The sequence below is a fragment of the Strigops habroptila genome, chromosome W (genome assembly GCF_004027225.2).
Source record: "Strigops habroptila isolate Jane chromosome W, bStrHab1.2.pri, whole genome shotgun sequence".
In the NCBI taxonomy this organism is placed as follows: domain Eukaryota; kingdom Metazoa; phylum Chordata; class Aves; order Psittaciformes; family Psittacidae; genus Strigops; species Strigops habroptila.
In genome coordinates this window covers 3,171,280-3,185,920 of record NC_044301.2, presented here as the reverse complement: position 1 = coordinate 3,185,920, position 14,641 = coordinate 3,171,280, and positions in this window count along the sequence as shown.

Below are 14,641 nucleotides of genomic sequence, written 5' to 3'. Positions count from 1 at the left end.
CAACAATGTATATGGATTAGCCACTACCGGATAGATATCCTTTGTTATTTCATTTATTGCCCTTAAGTCCTGTACTAACCTGTATTCACCATTCGGTTTCTTTACTGGAAAAATTGGTGTATTATATTCTGATTCACATTCTTCTAAAATTCCAAATTTTAAAAATTTCTCAATTGTTTTTACTATCCCATATCGTGCTTCTAATTTTATGGGATATTGTTTTATCCGTACCTGTCTTGCCCCTTCTTTCAATTCCACTACTACCGGCTGAGCCATCTTTGATTTTCCTGGGATTTCTGTTTCCCAAACTGTGGGAATCACTGCTTCCTCTACTTCCCTAGGTATTCGGGCCTTTGGACTGTCCTTTAACACTAGTATCTGTCCGGATTGTGATTCTGGTACCTGCATAATCAATTCTCCATTTTCAAAAATAATTTTGGCGTTTAATTTTGATAATAAATCTCGTCCCAACAGGGAAACAGGACAGTCCGGCATGTATAGAAACTCATGTATCAATTCCTTTCCCCCAAACCGTAATTCCAGGGGTCGCATGAATGGCCGCACTTCCTCTCTCCCTGTGGCCCCTATTATTGTGGCAGTCTTATTCCCTATTTTCCCATACAGGTCATTTAACACAGAATAAGTTGCACCAGTATCGACTAAAAATTGTACCTCCTCTTCCCCCAGCCTTATTTTCACTAGTGGTTCACCTTTTCCTGGCTCTAGTCAGCTCTGACTCCCATATTCTCCCAGGACCATGGCTTTTGCTACCTCGGATTCCCCGAAGGAGTATCCAGGTTGTGGGTTCTGTCTCAGTCTCTGAGGGCATTCATTTTTCCAATGCCCCTCCTGTTTACAATTGGCACATTGATTAATGCCTAATCTACCTGATCCTGGACTATTAAATGTTCCAAATCCTCTTCCTCGCCCACGCATTATTCCTCTACTTCTTCCCCTATTACCTGGGGCACCTTGTCCTCTGCCTTGTATTATAGCCAATAAATTTCGCTGCTGCCTCTGAGCACCATCTCTTTCTCGGTTATTATACACTTTCCAAGCTGTTTCCAGCAGCTTATCCAAATCACGCAATTCAGCACCCTCTAGTTTCTGCAACTTCTTCCTGATATCATCCTGAGATTGCCCTAGGAAAATTAGAGCCAGCTGAGCCTTAGCCTGTTCCGTTTCTACATCCAGATCCGTATATTTCCTGGCCACTTCTTTAAGTTGCCCCAAAAACACGGACGGAGGTTCTGTCCTTTCCTGTCTGACATTATAACTTTGACCAATTTATTGTTCTTGGCATAAGCCCCAGTGGATTGTTTCCAAAGCACCAAATCTCCCGGGGAAAAAGGAATCTTAACATACACAGGTCCCTCTGTTCCTGCTCCCTGATGGAGCGGCGCCAATAATACACTGGACGTTTGAATCCTTGCCTCTTTACCCTGCATATCTCACTGTCGGGTCCGATGTGAAACCGGGGTGAAGGGACATTCCCGTTCTTTTCTACATTCACATCCTTTATTTACTTCTAGACTCTCGTCATCACTGTCATCCCTTACTTTCCTGCTTCTTAAGGCAGGTGGGATTGACGGAGTTGGTGGGGCTATCAACAAATCAGAATCATCATCATCTTTTTGATGTTGCAAAACATTATTCGCAGCCATGCATCCCAGACATTTCTTCTCACCCACACAGCCTTTACATTGTTCACTCGATTTTGCACTAACAACCATTATTCCACACGCCTTTCTCCATTCATCATTGTTTCTTAACGTAAAGAACAATTCCACATATGGGATCTCGTCCCACTTCCCTTCCTGTCTGCAAAATAACATTAATTGCATAATTGTATCATAATCTAAAGTTCCATTCTCTGGCCAACGGACTTGATCCTCTAATGCATATTGTGTCCACCACACATTACAGTAATCAATCAATTTCCCTTTTTGCATCTCTTGTCCAAACCGTCCCTCCTTCCAATGACTCAAAATACACCCTAACGGCGACGACTTTGGTATTGATGACATTCCAAGCTTATTTCAATACAGGCTAATACAGACAAATTCAATTTCAAAATATGAAAGTATACCAAATACTTTACCAGACCACTGTTTGCCTGAACCTGCAGGCTTTATACCAAATAGTTTACCAGACCAGACCACTGTTGCCGAACCTGCAGGGCTTTCGCCACTGTCTGACGGACGGCGCCTAGGCTTCCCCTTGGAGCTCCGTAGCCCAACCACGCACAGCTTTCACCGTGTCTAACAGGCAGGCTTTTACCAGACCAGGAAATGGTACCAATACCAGATAATAAAGCACCGTCTCTTACCAATGCCGTTGGTCCGTCGAGAGCACCGGAGGTCGGTCGCGGTCGATGGCTCCCCGAGAATCACTCGGTGCCGGCTGGAGCTGAATCGATACGCGAGCCGCCTCAGCAACGCCCGCGAGGTCCCATCTGGGTCGCCAAAACTGTTAGCGGAGAGAATGAACACATAACCACTCTAAGGAGGTTATATGTGGTGCTTTATTTCGAGGCCCCGGGAACCAGGGGTACGCACCCAAATCTGGTTCCAAAGACCGTCACAATTCGCCCGCAATTTATCCTGTAAAGTATTACATATGCATCGCCTCTCCCAACATGCTGATACATATTCATGACTCATCCCCGCTTCGTATTATAATGAGTATAAAAATCATTTCCATACGTTCTGCGCTTGCGCAGTGCCTCCTGGTGGTCGTGGGCAGGGGTCTCAGGATGAAGTAAGTAGTCTTCCTCAGATGAAGTAAGACGTCTTCCTCGCTATGTCCTTTTTACCTTTTAGGGTCCTGGATAAATCCCAACGATTGTGTTTGCGCCAGTATTCTTCTCTCTCTCCTTGACTGGTTCTTAGTATACAATTCTGTTTCTTAACACAATCAAAAGTTCTACTTGAATAATCTTTAAGGTACTGTTCCTTCCAAACCACTACCTTATAGGGATATCGCTTGAATAGTCTCATAAATCTATGTCCATATCCTAGGTACTAGGTCTCTCTGACCTAAGACACAAATCAACCAAATCAGTAAGGCTGGCTGCTATATATCTATGTATTGATTAAAATTTGATTAAACTTCTGTTAATCAAACGTTATGATTTCTAACAAAGATGTTATGGGAGACAGTGTCAAAAGCCTTGCTGAAGTCAAGGTAGACAACATCCACCACTCTCCCCTCATCTACCCATCTTGCCATGTCATCATAAAAGGCTATTAGATTGGTCAAACAAGATTTACCCTCCCTTAGTGAATCCATGCTGACTACTCCTGAAGGCCGCCTTCTCTTCTACTTGCTTGGTGATGACCTCCAGAATGACCTGTTCCATCACCTTTCCAGGGATGGAGGTGAGGCTGACTGGCAGGTAGTTTCCCGGGTCCTCCTTCTTGCCCTTTTTGTAGATGGGAGTGACACTGGCCTTCCTCCAGTCATTGGGCACCTCTCCCATCCTCCATGATTTTTCAAAGATGGAGAGTGGCAGAGCAACATCTACCAGCTCCCTCAGCACCTGTGGGTGCATCCCACAGGATGTTATGTCTGTCTAGCCTATCCCTAACCAAATCCTCTATGATCAGGGGAAGTCTTCCTTTCTCCAGCCTTCATCTCTAACCTCTGAGGTCTGGGGCTCCTGAGGGCCATTTTTAGCAGTAAAGACTGAGGCAAAGGTGGCATTCAGTAATTCCGCCTTCTCTGTGTCTTCTGTTACCAGGACACCCATCTGATTCAGCAGTAGCCCCACATTTTCCCTTATCTTCCTTTTGCTGCTGATATTCTTGTAGAAGCCCTTCTTGTTGTCCTTGATGTCCTTTGCCAAGCTCAATTCTAAGTATATCAAGTTATGCGTGTTTTTGAGATTTTGTTATGTAAAGCATGGTAATCACTTATTTTTATATGGTTCCTCCATTGTTAGCATTTTGTATAAAAGCCTTAACCTGTTTCTTAGAAGGTGTGCTGGCTGTGTTAGATGCCTGGCACCCTTTTCCGCAGAATTGTTATAAAAGCAAATAACTCCGTGTGTTGATTGACTTTCACACACCAGGTAAAAGAACCCTGCTTTTGGGCAACAGTTTTGGCTACCCAGATGGGACTGCCATAAGGCCTTGCCTGGATCATCTTGCAGCCCCTGGCAGTGGAGGACTCCAGCACATATTGATCAGTTGATCAGGGACTCCACCAAATCCCCTACTGTGTTGGGACAGTAAGCAGCTCAAAGGTGCAATGCCCAAGAAATATTTGCATCAAGGGTGAAAGGGATGAGAACATGGATTGGCAAGTACCAGTTTTGGTTTTCTCTTTATTTCTTTCTATCCACAAGAGGTTAAAATTTCCCACATGTAGATGCTTGGTACCAGGGGAAAAAAATGTACCTTTGCTGACAAATTCAGAGCTGTGTGTGAATGAGGTATTGGTTGTAATAGGTTGCATAAAATTATAAGTTGTGCTGGCACATAGACACATGGTAATGAAGGGGAAAAAGTTACCACTGCTGAATTGATCAGAGCTGAGTGCACGCAAGGGAAGTGTTGGTCTAGGTAATATGGGATCAAACCAATCCACCTTTGGGGTGTATTCTGAAAAAATGGAAAAAGTTTGGGGGAGATCCGATGGCTAAAGACAAAATGAAGAGATATTCTAATCAATGATAGCCAAATTATAAATTGGATGATGGTGAACAGTGACCAGAAAATGGGTCATTGCAGTTTAATACTATTTTGCAATTGATGTTGTTTTGTTGCTGACTTTGTAAATGGGATGAAGTTCCTAAAGTTGATGCTTTTTTTGTATAGAAATCCAAGTGTTCAGAAAGAGTGTAAATTAGGACGAGATGTGTTAATGCCATGTATTGAAAAGAAGGAAAAAAAATCAAGAGATTGTACGTCATGGAAGGGATGAGCATGAAGATATACAGATGTTAGCCCACTCTTCCTCATCCTTGTATTACACCAGGATAGGACCGGATAAAGAGCAGAGACTATGGGGTGGATCAGAGTAAAGGGCACATGGGAGTTGAAGATTTTGGCCCCATCACAAACAGGACTCGGGGACACACCCAGCCAGTGATACAGGCACCCCTAAGACAAGTGGTAGGGGCAGAGGGTCTACCAGATTTTGTGCATGTCCCCTTTGCTACTTTGTACTTGTTAAATTTGAAACACTCTGTTGGTTCATATTGAGAGGACCCTGAAGGAATGTATCAGCTTTTAGAAACTGTTATGACTCAGAATCCTAATTAGGAAGACATGCAGGCTATATTGAACACCTTTTTTACTGCAGAAGAAAGGACAATGGTATTAGATAAAATGAAAGAGGGAGGAAAAAGGAATCAGTGGGAGGATCCAGATCAGTATTTACCTTTGAGGGAATATCCAAAATGGAATAAGAATATTGGATTCAGAAAAACTAAATTGAAACAGTACCAAGGGTTGATACTATATGGTATACAGCATGGGGTCCCCAAACTGAAAAATGTATCTAAATTATATGAGGTTAAACAAGAACCTGAAGAAACCCCATCAGCTTTCTATGAAAGTCTGTGTGATGTAACTAAGAAATGGACAGAAGTTGGACAGAGCCTTGGGTGACATGGTCTAGTGTGAGGTGTCCCTGCCCATGGCAGGGGGGTTGGTGTGGCGTATTACGGCACGGACTCAGATCAGTGGGAATGCTGAGACTGAGACAAACTTTATTTCAGGCAAGCCCTATTTATACACAGTTTCTCCGCCCAGAACTTCCCGCAGGGTTTTCTCCGCCCAGAACTTCCCGCAGGGTTTTCTTCCGGGACTTTACACAGCATGTTGCTTATCTGTGCCCAAGGCTATCACGCGCTGTTCACGCGCCGCCGCGTCAGCTTCATGAGCAGTCCATGCACTCCACTGATTCGTCTGGGTATTCATGACTCAGCCTTATGGCCTAGCCTGGCCGACTGAGCCCAGGGCTTGTTCGGTATCAAGGTCTCGCTGCTTCTGTTTAATGGACTGCTCAAGCTTGTCATGCTGATGCCATCTCTCCCCACATCTCCTCCTTCTTTGTTTTGCACATTCACCACCATCACCTGTTTAAGAAGAGCTCGATTGTATAAGTTTGATTACACAGGGGATACATATTAACAAGCTAAGAAATATTAATAAGTGCTCCTACTAAAATTAATTTCCAAAATGTGACATCATCAGAACAGTCAGAATTAAAAGCATGAGTGATCCTTTTTAATCTGTGGAGACGATGGGCTCTAGTATGATTCAATATCCTAGAGATATTTGAAGACAATATTGTCAGTCTTCCCAGGCTACAGGGGCCTCCTCGTATACGTGAGGGGATGCCAGGCCATGCCCGATCTCCGCAGATTAAAAAGACACCTCGAGGGAGTGATATTGGTGCGTTAGAAGAGTGAAATATATTAGGGGATGTATAGTTACACCAGACAGACTTGTTGCGATAGACAGATAAAGACGAATTAACATTTTGAACTAACGATTGGTCTTGCCCTGTATAATTAAAATACACATATCTACTCTCACAGACCCTAACAAATCAAGTTCTTGAGGTTCTAAAAAGGTTTGCTGCCGATACACCATCCAGCCATCCCAGGTGTCCACGGGTTTTCCATCTCCCATGGGTGTATTGTTGAGACGTGTCCAATTGTCCAATGGCAACCCCACCAGACACATGCTAGAGGGGTTCATAGGCGTTGCAACAGACAGGCACAGAGTGTCCTGTCCGGTTGCATTAGCCAATGTCACCCAGATGTTTTCTTTCGGCTGGTTGGGGATCCATGGCATGGTTAATCCTTCTGCAACAAGGAGGCAGAGGACAAGGCTGGATGGACCCATCGTGCAGAAACCCAACGAGGTCCTTTATCTGTGGAAACACAAGCATAGCCTCATCCCCAGGTTATTAAGGGGAATGGGCCTTCCCATTCATGAGTTTCAAGATCACGAATTTTAACATAGGCTTTTCTTGCTTTGACATCCCGAGAGCCACCAAAATGGCGTTCTATGGGAGACATATCGTTTTCAATGCGGTTCAAAAAATTAAGAACATAAAGAGCCTTTTGTATTCGTTCATAGGGTGTGTATCCCCCACTCCCCCTTTTTTGTTTTGTTAGCATAGTCTTGAGGGTGCCATGTGCACGCTCAACAATTGCTTGGCTCGTGGGAGAGTGTGGGATACCTGTAATATGTTTGATACCCCATTGTTGAAAAATGCTAAGGTAGTTTTGGCTGTATATCCAGGTCCATTGTCAGTTTTTACTTTTTTTTTTTTTTTTTTTTTTGAGACTGTTTTGATGTTATTCTGCCATTGGCCATGAACACCTCTCCATACAATGACTGATTTCCCCGTTTTCCCCGACCCATCTGTGAATAAGGTCAATGTTCTGGATATAGGTGTGGGACTCAACCATAAGTCTGGTACTAAACCTATATGGCCTAAAGATGTGAAAAGTTGATGTTGAGGGAAATGAATGTCGAGCCTCCCTGGCAGAGCATGAGACTGAGAAAGTCCTTGGTCGGAGTAAACATTACTTAGCAACAACTAAAACCATTGGTGTTATCAGCGTTGTTCCCAGGCTGAAAGTCAAAAACGCAGCACTGCACCAGCTACTAAGAAGGAGAAAAATGACTGCTACAGCTGAACCCAGCACAACATGATACACCAGCAATGTGCAGTATGTGACATTAAGAACAGAGGTACTTCCCCCTAACACATTATAAAAGGGGAAAGAGGTAATTGCTGGGGGGCCACCCACCACCAAAGATTATTACGGACCCTCGGGATGCCGCTGGATCTATGGTGGTGACTATCTCTCTCTGCACTCCAAACGCTTGCTTAATTTCTACCTTTTTTTTCCTAATCTGTCCTATCGCTATCTTTTTTATAATAATTGTCTTTTTTAATAATTCTTTTTTTATAATAAACAAACTGATCAATTACGGTACTTGACCTCGCTTGCGTCTTAATTTCACTCTGGGATCACTACTAAACATTCCTGCCATTCCTGCCACTTCTCTCCAACCCTTGATAAAAACAGAATATACTTACGAAGGGGAAGAGGATGAGTTCCCACAAATTACCACCAAGGAGGTTCTGTATACTGCTACGGAATTAGCTAAACTTAAAAAGGAATTCAGTCATACTCCAAAGGAATCAGAAACCGAATATGTTTGGAGAGTATCACTGTCTGAAGGAGATCAAATTTTACTAAGTGAGAAGGAAGCTGAGGGATATTGGGGGCCAGGAGTATTTTTAACCACTGGTAACCACCGCGCACCCTGGTCCTTAACTCAAAGAGCAGCTTATTGGGCTGGAGGACTTAATCCTTTGGAAAGGGGAGATCCCCTCACCATCACAGGGATAGTTAACCAGTTGGTAGAAAATGTACAGAAAGAGGCATGTCTGCAAATGATGTACAATCAGGAGCTTAGATTTAAATAGGAGTCCCCGATGATGATACCAGTCAATCCCAAACGTATGACTCCCCTCATTCGGGGTCTTCCTGACTCCCTGAAAGCCGTAGGGATCCAATTGCAGGGAAAGATACAAGCAACATCTCAAAGTGAAAGAGCCGTTGCTGCCCTGGAAGGACTGCTATCGCCCAATCGAAAGACAGAAAAAAAAGTATGGAATTGAGGGGAAGTTGCCCAGCAGTTGATTAATTATGGGAGAAATATTTCTAGCAAAATTGATACTAAGGGACTGAGATGAAGAGGTAAAAACCCCTCCTTGCCTGACTAATGGGAAATGCCCAACACCCCCTACTCCCCCAGGAGGTAAAAACATTCCTAATAAAAGGCAAGGGTTGTGGACACCAGGGTGGCGAAAGGGTATTCCTAAAGATTTAATGGATGGATTACCCACTGATAAATTGGAAAAGCTGGTGTTAGAGTGGCCCAAAATAAACCCCATGAGCCCTAAAGAAAAGGAAAAACCTCTGCTAAATCTGGAGGGCCCTAGTGCCCCCACAACTTACTAACTCCCCCACCCCTTGATTGTGAGCGGAGGGGTGGAGGGTGGATATATATTCAACAGCTCACTGAAAATAATTAAGGTGAATTACTTGTTTTGTGAGACCTAATCTAGTGCTGCATTTTTAACTTGCTTTGTATTATGTGTGTACCTCTCAAGGAAGTAAGGGGTGGATTTTGTGAAAACTCCAACACTGGGTTTTCTCCAGTCAGACCTTGACAATACCCTCAGCAAGTTTTCAGATGACACAAGACTGGGAAGAGTGGTTGATATGCCAGAAGGTCATACTGCCATCCAGAGTGGCCTCTACAGGCTGGAGAAATGGGCTGAAAGGTGCTTCATACAGTTCAGCAAGGGGAAGTGCCAAGTGTTGCACCTGGGGAGGAACAACCCCAAGCACCAATATATCACAGGGGCCACCCAGCTGGGAAACAGCTTTGCAGGAAAGGACCTGGGGGGCCTGGTGGATACCAAGTTGAACACGAGCCAGCAATATTGCCCTTGTGGCAAAGACGGCTAATCCCTTAGGAGGAGTGTTGCCAGCAAGTTGAAGGAATATGCATGGGAATAAGCACACAGGAACTTTACTGCAATTCATTACATAGTACCTCTTGCATTAGGTAAGACAGAAGGTCTGCCATAGTAGTGAATGGGTAAGAAACATCAGTAAAAAAAAGATGAAACTGATCTTTAGACACTTGTATTGTGTCTGGCTGGGATAGAGTTAAGTATTACAATGAGATTATAATGATATTATAATGAGCAAGGTACACCTAAGGAAAGTGATTTTGCCACAGTTGCTGGCTCAGCAACAGACAACTCTTATATTTTCCATTTGACAGCTGCTATGCAGCTTATAAGCTGCATGGTGCCATCAAGTTCCCAATCCTGCAGGGAGTACAAGAGAACCTGGCTGCAGTGTCTCCACTCCGCTCCACCCTCTAAGATGACAGGTCGCATTGCCTAGGGAACCACGGTGGAGTAGATTCCATGCATGCCAACCGTACTGAAAGTGGCAACTGTATTTCACCCTAAAAAAGGTTTCCATAATACTACAACTTCTGCTAGACCCCAGTTTTCTCTAATTACCACCATCACCACCAAGTGATTTTCCCACATGGTGGAATTCACAATCTTGAGGGATATGGGCCAGGTAAAGAGCAGAGTCAGGACCCTGAATTTTAGGAGAGTAAACTTTCAGTTCCATAGCCACATCATAGAAGGCCACCAAATTGGTCAGACAGGATTTCCCCTTAGTGAAGCCATGTTGGCTGTCACCAACCACCTCGTTGTTTTTCATGTGCCTTAGCATGCTTTCCAGGAGAAACTGCTCCAAGATTTTGCCAGGCACAGAGGTGAGACTGACTGGTCTGTAGTTCCCCGGGTCTTCCACCTTCCCCTTCTTGAAAATGGGGGTTATATTACCCTTCTTCCAGTCATCGGGTACTTCACCTGACTGCCAGGATTTTTCAAATATGATGGACAGTGGCTTAGCAACTTCATTCGCCAGCTCCTTCAGAACCCACGGATGGATTTCATCAGGTCCCATGGACTTGTGCACGTTCAGGTTCTTAAGATGGTCTCGAACCTGATCCTCTCCTACAGTGGGCCTAAGGTCTTCATTCTCACAGTCCCTGCATCTGCCTTCCAAGACTTTCATGGTGTGGTCAGAGCATTTGCTAGTGAAGACTGAGGCAAAGAAGTCATTAAGAACCTCAGCCTTCTCCAAATCCAGGGTAGCCAGTTCTCCTGATAGCTTCCAGAGAGGGCCCACATTATCCCTAGTCTGTTTTTTGTTTGCTACGTACCTATAGAAGCTCTTCCTGTTACCTTTCACATCCCTTGCCAGACTCAATTCTAACTGGGCCTTAGCTTTCCTGACCTGGTCCCTAGCTTCCCGGACAACATGCCTGTATTCTTCCCAGGCCACCTGTCCTTGATTCCACCTTTTATAAGCTTCTTTTTTCCCCTCTAAGTTTTATCAGCAGCTCCTTGTCCATCCATGGAGGTCTCCTGGCCCTCCTGCTGTATTTCCTTCTAGTTGGGACCCAACACTCCTGAGCTTGGAGCAGGTGATCCTTGAATATCAACCAGCAGTCTTGGGCCCCCCTGCCCTCTAGGACTATATCCCATGGAACCTTACTAAGCAGGTTCCTGAAGAGGCCAAAGTCTGCTCTCTTGAAGTCCAGGGCAGTGAGCTTGCTGCATGCTCTTCTCACTGTCCTGAAGATCTCGAACTCGACCATTTCATGATCACTAGAGCCAAGAAGATGTCTTAAAAGCTGTTAGGACTCAATCTGTCAGCTTTTTAATCATAAGCAGAACAGGTGGTCACTTTTTAATTAAATACAAGTATTTAAGACTCTTTCAAGCTATCATTCTTGTTTCACTATATGTGGATCGTGGATTTGTCTTTATAGTGAGACTTCTGCAGTGTCCTGTACAATGCTCTTCTCCTTTGTTGCTTAAAAATTTCATGGAAATGAGCAGGAAGAGCCAGATCATGATTGGATAAGTGTTGTTCTTGCTATGTTTCTGCTCTAATCTCTTGTTTGGTGGTACTTGGTCTTATTTTAGAGAAGGCAGATTTCACTTCCATTCATCAAAAATGGCTAGAGACCAAGTGACTTACAGTAATAGGACAGTGAATAACTTAGAGGCAGACTTTGGAATACCAGTTGTCTGTGTGATGATGCAGTTATTACCATTTCAGTAATTTGTTTTTCCTTGGGAAAATTTCATTTCAATGATAGTTTCCATGATACAGTTTGAGGTTGGCACTGTATGCTCCAATAGTATTGTCAGACTTTCTGAAGTAAAAAAAAAATCATAGAATCACAGAATGGTTCAGGTTGGAAGGGACCTTAAAGCTCATCTAGTTCCAATCCCCTGCCAAGGGCAGGGACACCTTCCACTAGACCAGGTTGCTCCAAGCCCCTCCAACCTGGCTTTGAACACTTCCAGGGATGGGGCAGCTACAGCTTATCTGGGAAACCTGTGCCGGTGCCTCACCACCATCACAGGGAAGAATTTTTTCCTAATGTCTAATCTAAATCTCCCCTCTGTCATTTTAAAGCCATTCCCCCTTGTCCTGTCACTAGAGGCCCTTGTCAAAAGTCCCTCTCCAGATTTCTTGGCAGCTCCTTTAGGCACTGGAAGCTGCTCTAAGGTCTCCCTGGAGCTTTCTCCAGGCTGAACAAGCCCAGCTCACTCAGACTGTCTCCATAGCAGAGGTGCTTCAGCCCTTGGAGCGTCTTTGTGGCCTACTCTGGACTCGCCCCAACTGCTCCATGTCCCTCTTGTGTTGGGGGCCTGAGAGCTGGATGCAGTACTACTCCATCATGTTTAATAAGATGTCTTTTGGAAATTAAGTTGTCATTGAGGGAAATAATGGGCTTGTGGTAACAATGCCCATGAGCTGAATTACTGATAAATACAATTGGAGTTGTCAATAGCTATGGTTCCTCCAGAGCTGGTAGTACCTTTTGATCATCACTACGCAGAATCTGTGAGGAGTTATAAAACACCAAACAAAAAACCAACAAAAAAACCCACAACCCAAAAAACCCAACCCAAAACATTTGAGTATTGTTTTTAGAAAGCCTTTAAGGTGAAGTTTTATTTTCCATTTGTAGTAAAGAAAACCCAGAAATTGTTGAATACCATAAAACTAAGCTAGGGAAATTGAGTGACTATCTTGCCAGAGTTAGCTAACTATTGAGGGCTTAGATAGTTAGAGACCTCACCTCAATATAAAGTTGGTTTGATTACAGACACGTGATTTCGCTTGTTTGTTTTACAACTATCCTGGGTTCAGCTGTAAGAGCTATTTTTCTCCTCCTTAGTAGCTGATGCAGTGCTGTGTTTTCAACTTTAGTCTGAGAACAATGCTGATAACACACCGATGTTTTTAGTTCTTGCTAAGTAATGCTTACTCAGATCAAGGACTTTTCAGTCTCATGCTCTGCCAGGGAGGAGGGGCACAAGAAACTGGGAGGAAGCAGAGACAGGACACCTGACTCAAACTGGCCAAAGGGGTATTCCATACCACAGCATGTCATGCCCAGTATAGAAACTGGGGGGAGTTACCCAGAAGGCCCAGATCACTGCTTGGGTCGGGCTGGGTATCAGTTGGCAAGTGGTGAGCAATTGTATCCTCTCCCCTTGTTATTTCCCTTATCATTATTATTATTGGTGGTAGCAGTAGCAGTTTTGTATTATACCTTAGTTATTGGACTGTTCTTATCTCAACCCGTGGGAGTTACATTCTTCCGATTCTCCTCCCCATCCCTCCGGGTGCGGGGGGAGGAAGAAGCAGGGGGGGGAGTGAGCGAGCGGCTGTGTGGTTCTGAGTTACCGGCTGGGCTCAAACCACGACAGTTGTTTTCTTTTCCTTTTCACCTTTTAGTTTTATATTCTCTCCCCTCGTTATTTCCCTTATTATTATTATTAGTGGTAGCAGTAGTAGTTTTGTATTATACCTTAGCTACTGGACTATTTTTATCTCAACCCATGGGATTTACATTCTTTCAATTCTCCTCCCCATCCCTCCAGGAGCTGGGGGGGAGAAGAAGGGGTGGGAGTGAGCAAGCGGCTGCGTGGTTCTGAGTTACCATCTAGGTTTAAACCACGGCAACTGCCCAAACCATGATCATTGGGAACAATCTCTATGAGGGAGAAAAAGTTACTACAACATGCAGGCATGAGTCCTGCAAAGCACAATTCCTACCACTGAAAAGGTTAGAAGTGGGAGAGATATTAACACAGTGCCCTCAGGTGGCACTGAAAGATTAGATTATGACTGGTAACAGTTAAACACACTTAAGTTCACTACCAAGGAAACAAATTCCTGTCTAAGGCTGTCTAAACAACCTGATGATACAGCCTTATAAAAGACACTTTTTTTCTAGCATGGTCTTCTTTATGCTTCTACCATACCAGCATCTCCGCTACATACACTTCACAGAACAAACATCACCCTGAACTAATTGGGGGAGAAAACCATCAAGCCCTTGGAAGCAAACAACACTAATTATGCATAGATGAAAACCCTAACACTGCAAGAAAGCCAAGTCCGTGAAAAAGGATGAATTACATCTTTCTGCCACTCTCTCTAGTAAGAAAGACTTGAAACACAAAAAAATTCAGGCACCCAAGAGCTTCACAATTTAGCATCTTAAACCAGCTATGAGCTTGTACTTAAAGGTCAGTAAGCTCGGGCTGTTACCTGGTAAGTAGTAGAGGATGAAGTAGGTGAACACAGACTTTGCTACAAAACCCACCCCGCGACCAGATCTTGCCTGTCCCCCAACGCTTAAAGGGGCAAAAAGCCGACACGGGGTCGTTCCTGCCCTTAACCCGCGCACTTCTGACGCCGGATTAGTAGAGCGACCACCGCCAGAGCCCAGCAACGCTTTCAGCGTAACCCCTCGGGTGCCTTGTGTAGAAGAGTTGAAGGAAACGTCCTCGGGAGAGCAGAACGAGGGTTTCGATAACACACCGGGCCCAGCTCGGCGTCAGTACCTTACCCGCCGGGCAGGAGTCCCCGGGCGGCTAAGGGGCAGCCGAGCACAGCCCAGACAACTCCACCTCCGGAAGCCCCGGACCGCGAGAGCGGCACCGAGAAACGTCTGCTAGGATCCGTACT